The sequence below is a fragment of the Crocodylus porosus genome, unplaced genomic scaffold (assembly GCF_001723895.1).
Source record: "Crocodylus porosus isolate Cpor-Errol unplaced genomic scaffold, CroPor_comp1, whole genome shotgun sequence".
In the NCBI taxonomy this organism is placed as follows: Eukaryota; Metazoa; Chordata; order Crocodylia; family Crocodylidae; genus Crocodylus; species Crocodylus porosus.
The window spans coordinates 46,048,004-46,057,894 of record NW_017728947.1 but is presented as its reverse complement, the minus strand read 5'-3'; the positions used below and the strand labels follow the sequence as shown (position 1 = coordinate 46,057,894).

At 48.1% G+C, this 9,891-nt stretch overlaps 1 protein-coding gene across 11 annotated transcripts in view; it reads right to left on the bottom strand.

Annotated features, from left to right (window-relative positions):
- The window catches only part of GPHN (gephyrin), a 369,172-nt gene that overhangs the window by 39,819 nt on the left and 319,462 nt on the right, over positions 1-9,891 (bottom strand). The window lies entirely within an intron of this gene.

Here is a 9,891-nt window from a genome sequence, read left to right as displayed (position 1 = left end):
CCTGCCCTTTGGGCAGGGGGCTGGACTCGATGATCTCCCGAGGTCCCTTCCAGCCCTAATGTCTATGAAATCTATGAAATAGACATGGACACATGGAAAATAGTAATCAATTTAAAGAGGTTCAGCTAGTCAAGACAAAGAGGGACTTTTTTTTTAACTGTTTGCTACAGAATGAGATAATCATTTCATAGAACAGGAGGAGGGAAATGCAGTTGTTAGACCTTTTTTACCCTATCTTCATATGGGCAAAATACTGAAAAGTAACACTTCTAACAAGGACACAAACAAAGCTGGAAGAATTCTTGCCTTATGGGTTTTGTCATGGTTTGGGCTCGTTCTTCAGAAATTTCCTCCCATTCTGTCTTTCTCTCATAGCAAGTTTTGAAATTTCTGTTCCTCAAAAAAATATAGTTTCCATGTACTGAGGAACAGAATGAAGGTAAACATGGCTTTTAGCCACCCTGGAGTCAGCCAAACTGAATTTTCCAGGCTGGTTTTTCTCTTTAATTTTATATCTCTATGATTTTATTTATAGGTGGCCATGTTTTGTGTGTTGCTATTTTGAATTTTGTATACTAGGCTATAAGCAGGTCAGTATGTGCTTTGCTTCCCAAACCAGTTTTATTCTTCACAACGTCTACCCCACCAAGTGCAAAATAAAACACAACCAAAACAAATAAAATCCCTTTGCTTCTTTCCAGACTTTGTTGGAAGTGGGGGGAACGTTAGCTCTGGGGTAATACAGATTAAGAGGCAAAACTCTTAAGAGGCAGCTCTAGGGCCAATTTTCAGTGGACCACTGCGATGTGATTAATAGACAAAGTAATTTCTAAAGTGCACCTAAATGTTAGGGCTGTACGAAACAGCACTGCTCTGTTTTGACTTCCGTTTCAACATTTCGATGGGACAGTGTTTTGTTTCAAGTTTCGTTTAATTTTGAAACCGCTGTTCTGTTCTGTTTTGTTTTTTTACCGAAACTGTTTCACTATTGCAATGCTGTTTTGTTTCACCCATAGGCTATAATGGGGAAGCAAGAGACTGCCTATAACTTTGTCAGTTCTTGCTTGATTCAGATACAACTTGCAGGGATGGTAGCCCCTGCTGAGGCCACAAAGCCTACCAAGTTTCAAGGAGATAGGTGCAGGGGTTTCTGGGAAACTGCACCTCAAGCTGCCAACAAGCAAAACTTGTGTCGTGTGTTTATTTTCACAGACAGGTTAAAACTACAGGCACGGTAGACCCTGCTGAGGCCATGAAGCCTGCCAGATTCCAAGGAGATGGGTGCAGGGGTTTATGGGAAACTGCACCTCAGGCTGCTGACAAGATCAAGAAGGGGGGGAGTCTGCCCCTGTGCCCAATCCCAGGAGCAAGGCTGCGGGGAGGACAGGGGTGCCAGTCTGTGGGCTACACACGTGCTGACTGGCCTGACAGGAGGTTTGCACATGGAGGCCATCACGCAACTCTGCCACTGCACCGTGCTACCATCCCACAGCCACCTGAATGGCTTTGTGAGGAAGTGGCGCAGAGCATGACAGCGGCAGTGCAGTGGCAACCAGTGTGTGCGGGTCACATATGTGCCGCCTGCCTCGCAAAGCCCCCTCCCCGCAGAGGGACACCCCTGCCCTCACCTCCTGGTCCTGCTCCCACCTGTGGTGTGCCCCCTGGGGCTGGCAGCACCCCCCTGTTCCCTCAGCCCCCAACCATCTTCCCCAGCCCTGCTTACCTCTATGCTCCAGGGGTGAAGGGCGAGTCTGAGCCCAGCCTTGGTTGCCTCTGAGGCTCAGGCCCCGCCCTCCCCCTCTCCCTTCCCCTCCAGCCAGGCCTGGGAGTTTCCTGCCCTTTCTGCAATTGGCTCTTGCAGGCTGGAGCCTGCAAGAGCTCTTTGCAAAAGTGGAGAATCCACAGATTTCTCTGCTAAAAGGGGAAATCTGTGGTTTTCTCCATTTTTCCATGGGAAATGGAAGACCCAGATCCCTGGTAATAACTTAGTAAGCAGCAGTAGCACCAGCAGCATCTCAGGCAGCCAAACTGTATGAGAGTCTTTCTTTCCTCTCCTGCAAGGGCTTCATCTCCTTCCTTGCAAGAAAATTTGTGGTCCTCAAACAGGTGATTCCCCATTGTAGATTGGAACCTCTCTAGATATTTCTGATGTCTGGAGACAAGTGCCTTGCAACTGAAGTGGCCATGGAAAATGGAAGACTATTTGTTTCATCCAGGGAAGCATGTAAATAAGTTCTAGCTATTAAAGTATTTTGTGATTAATGACTGAAACTGCCCCCTGTGTTCTTGAGGCAAACTATCATTAAATTCCATGAACCTGTTGTAGCTGAGAAAACATAGCACACTACAAGTACCTGATAATTACATATTCTACGCTGTAAGAATGCAGATGAGTAATTTTCATGACTAAACAGGTCTAATTGTTTCAGATTCTTTCTGGCTTGAGTCATTTTTTAAATAGTATTACCTGCTCTTTTCATCTGCAACAGCTACAACAAGAGAGTCTGGCATCACATGGGAGTATAAATACTTTGTCACTTCAGAAGGCATATACTACCTTTGTCAGCCTTTTCAGATGCTAGAGTGAAAGTAGCTGAAATCTATCATATATTTTTGGAAGGTTCTAAAAGGGTCTCACTGATTGGAAGAGCAACTCATTTAGATGTTAGCAGATTAACATGTAGGACTAGAAAAGAGTCTTCTGTTCTTTTCATAAACTCTTAAAAGCTCCTATAGTAATCCAGATTAGACTGTTTTGAAGGGATCAGAGAGACAAAGATGAGATAAGTATTAAATTTCTCCCATGATCTTGGGATATGCTGACAGAACATAAAATAGATGGTGTGACTAACACAGAAAGAGACCAATCAGTGATAGCCATGGTTCAAGAGTCATCAGGAAGGAAAGAGAATACAAAAGCAGAGACTTGAGAGTAACAAAGGATCCTCTGCCCAGGTCCCTCTCTGTCCTTCTCCATTTCCCTATTTCCGTTCCCGTCCCCTGGGAGGGGTCCCTGACGCCACCCTGGACAGAGGGCACACCACCAGCCTGTCTCATCCACCCGATTGGAGGGGGAGCGTGGGCTTCAGCATCCCACCTCCAGGCTGCTGACATACTGACATCTGACACCTAAGAGAGAGCCTCAGACTGAAGACTGTGTCCTGGCCAGATGTACTTTGGCTCTGATAACAGCCCTAGAATTGGTAGCTATAGAATTGCTTGATTGTATTGTTTCTTTATTGTTATCACTGTGTATCAATAAATTTGCCTATTATCAAATGGAAAGGTCATGGTGGGTCCCTGTGGTTCTCCCTCCTCCTGGAACAAGGCATCTGGATCCTAAATCTAGGGCCAACAGCACGACCTGTTGATCAGGCAGGACAATGGGTGACATGTTCTCTGCTAGAGATGTATCCCTGAGAATCACTGCTTTACTGTGACTCAGTCTTCCGGGTAAGACGACACTATATTAAAAAAGTTGGTGGATTTTCAGGGACTTGGACAGGGTGGAATAGGATCTGGCCCTTTATGCTCTGTTTCAAGCAATGGGCAGCAAGAAGAAACTAAGTTGTATTTGGTCTTGCACTGCCCTTTCTACCTTTGGTCCAAGACATGAGAATTCTCAGTGTAGCCATGCAGACTGAATGGATGCTACTAGCTAAACACCTCCTCTCTCAAGGTGTGTGCATGGGCGTACCTATACCCAAATGGAATACATCAGGCTTGTCCAACATATGGCCCGCAGGCCACCATGCGGCCTGCCAAGGCATTTTCTGTGGCCTGTGGTGCTGTGACAGGAAACGAAAGTAAACACTGCTTACTTTTGTTCCCACCCCTTGTCCCTCCCCCAGCCCCTCAGCAGCTTCCTAATGGCTGTTGAAGGGCTGAGGAAGGGACAAGGTCCCCACACACACCGCGTCAGCTTGACGTTGCCGACACGATGCGTTTGGGAAGAGGAGTAGCCATGTGACGGTCAGGACAGGATGATTCCAGCCGGAGCAGCAGGGGCTCAGCTGCACTTTCCCCCTACCTGCGCTGGTCAGTCCTGAGTGGTACACAGCTCCACTGCTGCCTCTGCTGGCTGGTGCCGACCCAGGCAGGTCTGTCCCATCTGGAGCAGCACGCAGCTGAAGCCAGATTCCCACGTGCTGCTGGGGAGGGGAGGAGCCTGGCCGGGTCAGCACTGGCCAGCAGAAGCGGTGGCGGAGCCATGTGCCACTTGGGACTGTCTGGCGCAGGCAGGGGGAAAATGTAGCTCAGCCCCTGCCCCTCTGGCCAGGCTCGTCTCGTCCCATCCTGAGCGGCACACAGCTCCGCCGCTGCTTCTGCTAGCCAGTGCAGACCCAGCCGGGCTCCTCCCATCCTCAGCAGTGCGTGGGAACCTGGCTTCAGCTGCATGCTGCTCCAGATGGGACGGACTCAGCTGGGTCAGCACCGGCCAGGAAAAGTGGCATGCAGCTGAAGCTGGCTTCCCACATGCTACTGGGGACAGGAGGAGCCTGGCCAGGTCTGCACCAGCCAACAGAAGTGGCGGCGGAGCTGTGTGCCACTCGGGATGGGACGAGCCCAGCCGGAGCAACAGGGGCTGAGCTGCATTTTCTCCCTGCCTGCGCCCATCAGTCCCAACCGGTGCACGGCTCTGCTGCTGCTTCTACTGGCCAGTGCCAACCTGGCCGGGCTCCTCCCATCCCCACTAGCACGTGGGAATCTGGCTTTACCTGCATGCTGCTCCAGATGGGACAGACCTGCCAGGTCAGCACCAGCCAGCAGAAGTGGCGGCAGAGCCGTGTGCCACTCAGGACTGACCAGTGCAGGTAGGGGAAAGTGCAGCTGAGTCCCTGCTGCTCTGGTTGGGCTCATCCTGAGGTTCATTTCATGTTTGTAAAATGCTTGGAGAGCCCCACATAGATGCACTGCATAGAAATGCAAAATATATTTTGACTTATTTGGTTGGCACCTTGGGCTGAGATTTTCAAAGCTGAGTCAAAAGGCCAACTTCCATTAAAATGAATGGGATTTACAGGGCTCCAAATCTTTTATGACAACTTTGTAACATGCCTATCTACCCCTTTTTGCAAATCTCAGCCGTAGTTTGGAAGCTCAGCCAAAGAACATAAGAGCTTATGAACATAAAAGCATAAAAAGTGCCATGGTGCATAAGTCAGCTCCATGGTCCATCTAGCTCAGTATCCCATCCCGAACAGTGGCAGAGGTGGATGCTATAGAGGGAGAGTTTTGAACTGGTTAGACCCATTTCATTGTCACTTCCTTCAACTTCATTGGTGTCAAAGGTCACGTGACATCACTTCCTGATGTGATACCACTTCCTGTGAAATCTTTGAATATGGCTCACTGGCTCACTGAGTGATAAAAAGTCCGTGATCCAGCCCCACATTCAAAAAGGTTGGACACCCCTGGAGTACATGTATGGAAAAGAACTGAAAAAAGAATATCAGACTTTCTCCATACCTTGCTTTGGAGTTCAGAGGTCTGTAACCACTCTAGAGGGGATCTACCCTTAGGCAAAGATCTTTGCAACTATCTGTTGTGTACCAAGAGTTGGCCAGACTAAGTCTACACAGCTGTGGATTATCTGTATAATAAGTGAGTAGAGAACTGACAAGGTTGAAGGCTTTCTTTCATAGTACTGTTTGACCTTTGGTCATAAAAATCCAGTAACATGTGATGTGATGGCTTCTAGTCATTGACTGATAAACATTTATTTTGAATGAATCTTGCAGACTCAGTTCTGGATTCTTGGATTAAATACCTTAATTATATTGAAAGTCAGTCATCTTGGACTTTCTTTGTAAAAAAACTATGGTCACTGTCCTGGTGCTATTCCACACAGAATATGCTTTTGGGATCAGATAAGTCCTCCCACCCATTTAAAGGCAAATAACTTCACTACACTGAATACTGGTCTAACCCTGCTGAAGTGGCTTGATTTTCAAAGCAATAGGGAGACTCAAAACACTAATGGAACTAGGAAGAGTATGAAGTCATGAAACAGCCAGAGTTTTTAGAGTGAAGTATTTTTTTTGTGCACAGAAGATAGTGTATAATAGTGGTTCTCAATCTTTTTGGACTCAAGGCCCTCCTCATTCCTGACCTACAGCACTCCTGATTACAGCCCCCTGTGCCTGCCAGTACCCCTCACTCCCAACCCACAGCTCCTCACCCCACCAGACCTGATGGTGCCCCTCACTCCTGACTCTTGTGGAGGAGGGGGGCAGGGGGCAAGGGTATAGTCCAGCTGTTACTGCTCCCCTTAGGCAGCTCACACTGCTCTCCATCCCACCTCCCCTCCAGCAGTGGGAGGAGGTGAGGGCAGCGCAACACCCACTAGTCGTTTTCTCTCTCCTACTGCTGGTAGTGCAGCTGGTGTGGGGGTCCTGGCAGTGGCAGCAACAAGTTTTGCCACCTAGCTCTGCCCTCTCATGGCAGGTCCCACTGGCTGGCCCAGTCAGGCTGCAGCCCCATAACAGCTGTAGGTACAGAAATCGGGGGTGGGGGGTGGAGCATATGCCCCCCCCACTGCCTATCCCTCCCCCCAAAATTACTTGTAGGGAGCTATGGGAGCTGCTTTCCACTGCTGCCTGGCTGTCATGTACATGTGTGCGCACACACACATGCATGTGGTGCCCCCTGTTGTATCGGCCTCCTCCTGCTCCCCACGGTCCCTTGCAGGCTGGAACACTGTCTGCCTGCAAGGGGAAACCCATTTTTTTCTCCTTTAAAGGAGAAAATCTATGTTTTTCTGTAAACCTGGCGGTGGCAGTGATAGTGGACTCAGCTTGGGCATTGGCTGCTCCAGCTAACCAAGGAGTTCATGACTTCACCAGATCCACAGTCCCTACGGACCCCTTGAAACCTACTTGCACCCCTCCAGGGGGTCACAGATCCCCCGTAGAGGATTGCTGGTGTATAACATCACAGGCCAGGATCACCGCTCTACCTGATATTGTTGTTCTCCAGAGTTAATACGTTTATGAACTGAGGCACAACTGTATAGCCACATTAACACTGTAGTCATCTGAAGGGACAGGAAGGGCTGCCTTGCAGAGGGACAGTGTGAAGAGAGAGAGTTTGCCCCAGTAGGGACACTGTTTGCCCTGAGGGTGAGTAAAGCTGCTTTGGAGACAGCCATCTTTGAAGTGGGAGGAGTGATGGAACCCCAGCAGGGGTTTAAATGAGAGGGACATTAGCAAAAGCCTGGGAAGAGTCATGGCCTGGGATTTGCTGAGAGGGCTTGTTTAAAAGGAGGGAGCAGTTTTTCTGTGGCGAGGAGAGCAACAGGGGAAGAGAGACAGGCTGGAGGCCAGGAAAAGGACCTCACTACAGCCGTCTGTCAGACAGCCCCTGCAGAGGTAGTGGAGAGGCTGCACCAGAGAAACACAGTGTATCCTTTCTTCCTCTTATTCCCCTTGGAGCCCTGCTGGGGCAGGCACAAAAGAGGACCTGCTTGTCAGGAGACCCCGAGCCTGGGAAGACCTCCCTACAAGCCCCTGTGTGGTGTGGGTGAGCACAGGAGGGAAGGGGGATGCAGGACCAGGGGGAGACTGCCCTGGTTTGTTCCATGAGTGAGAAAGCACCTGGGGAAGGGCAGGCTGAGTGTGCCAGAGGGAGCACTGGGCTAGAGGGGGCAGGGGACTATCCCAGCCCACCAGAAGACCTGGGGGCAGGCAGAGCCCAGGGAGGGGCTGAATTTGCCAGGTGGGGTGAGGCTGTGCTGGGCTGGGGAACTGCTACAACCTGCAGCCCAGACACTGTTCCCAGCTGTGCCAGGAGACAGGGGTTGAGGCAGGAATAAGCCGTCTTGCAGGGATCACAGGAGAGGAGCCACCACGTGCTGCCCTGAGACCCCTGGAGCTCGTGAGAGAAATGCCAGCAGCAGGGACCTGCCCACAGCTCCTGTGCCAGGGACACAGAAGCAGCCCTGCTCCCTGAGAAACCAAGATGAGTGGCCATTTACACAGGGTCCTCATAGTTACCCTGGAGCATACAAGTTATAGACTGGGTGTATAAATAGGTTCTTGATGGTTTAATAGTTGGTGTATGTATTTATTTATTTGTTTTTTCTTTATCGTGGGTAACTTGTATGCCTTGCCCTGGTGTAATGTGTATCTAAGAAGCACGACCCCTTAAGCTACCATTGCTGGGTTATGTTGTGTAACATTTTTGTGTCATTGTATTAGTTATGTGTTATCTTGTAAATAATTAAATTCTGTAAGTAGTTTAAAATGGTCTGCAAGGTTGTTTTGATTGTCAGGGGAGGTGCTCCGCTCAGGGACCCTGTAGCAGCTATCCAGGGAGCTGAGCAGGGCCACTGGCTACTGTGTACCCCAGGATCCCACTATTCAGGTGAGGGCATGGGTAGCGTTGCACACAGGGTTACAGCTATCAAAGGGTATCTTAAGGAATTCATGTTACTCCCATTTTGTGTTCTAGTTTTTCCAAGTGAGACAGTACCTCATCTTCCTGAAAAGCAGAATCCTTACTGGTGGTTCTAAGGAGTTAACACTTTTGAAATTCCAGCCACAGCAGCTACAAAATCAAGTCACTTAGGCCAAAGATTTAAGCTTTGGAATAATTTGGAAATTGGCTTCATAGGACTACTGCCAAAACATACAATGAACCACAAGCTAGGTTAAGAGCAGAAGTTACATCTGTCCCTGGACAAGTTGTGCCAGAGTTTGCTTCAGAACAGAAATATTGGGGATTGGGGTGTACACACGTCATCCTTCTAATAAGGGTTTAATAAGTACCTGAACACATTGCTGTTTTTCTGCGTTCACTGACTGATACATTTCTGGGATAACCATTCAGACATACTCTGTTATGTTCTGGGATAAATTGTTAGTACTTCTTATCCTGTGAACACTTTTGGATTTATGCCAGGCCAATGGACATGAATGTCTGAAAAACATGATGTCTGTTTGTAGCCCCTTGTCAAGAACAGAAAACCAAGCACTTCAATCATTTCATCTGGTGTTCTCAAAAGCAGCAGAACTCAGCTTCATTCCTACTTAGAACCACCATAAAATCACTGTCAGAAGAAGAAAGTTTTGATCATATATTACTGCTTTATAGCAGTCCAGTCAGAAAGCTCAATGAAGGATAACGGTGAAAATCTTTTAACGTACTTCGGTACACTTGTGCAATTCTAGTTCAGCAATATCCAACAGTCAGGAGTGACATTTGCCAAGAAAACAGTGACTCAAAAAAACTGCCCAAGTTACATTCTAAATTAATCTTAATATGGAAAATATGCTCTTGAAAGAGAAATCTTCATCATCTTTTAAAGATCAGGAACACTGGCATTTCTATTACCCTCTCTCAAGAGACATCAGGAAATACAGCAGGGAACAGAAGTAGTATTAGAATTGCTAACAACAGGTATAAACGATAAACAAGACAAATACTAGGGCTGTGCAAAACGCCTGCATTTCATTTTGGTTTCGGATTCGGTGTTTCGGAGGGACAGTGTTTCGTTTCAGTGTCTCATAGGGCTGTTCAAGACGGCTGTGTTTTGTTCCGTTTTGGATTTGGTGTTCCAGAGGGACAGTGATTCATTTTGGTATTTCGAATCACTGTTCCATTTCATTTTGGCTGAAACTGTTGCAGAGCTGTTTCGGAATTTTGACGGTGTTTTGGCCATGGGCTGTAACAGAGAATCACAAAACTGCCTATAACTTTATAATTTCTTGCCTGACTCATATAAAACTTATAGGGATACTAGCCTCTTCTGAGGCCATGAAGCCTGCCAAGTTTCAAGGAGATAGGTGCAGGGGTTTCTGGGAAACTCAAACTGTTCAAAACAAACCTAGTATCACTTGTTGGCAGTGGCAGCATGCTGTCATTCTGCATGCAGATCTGGGGGCCCGCTCC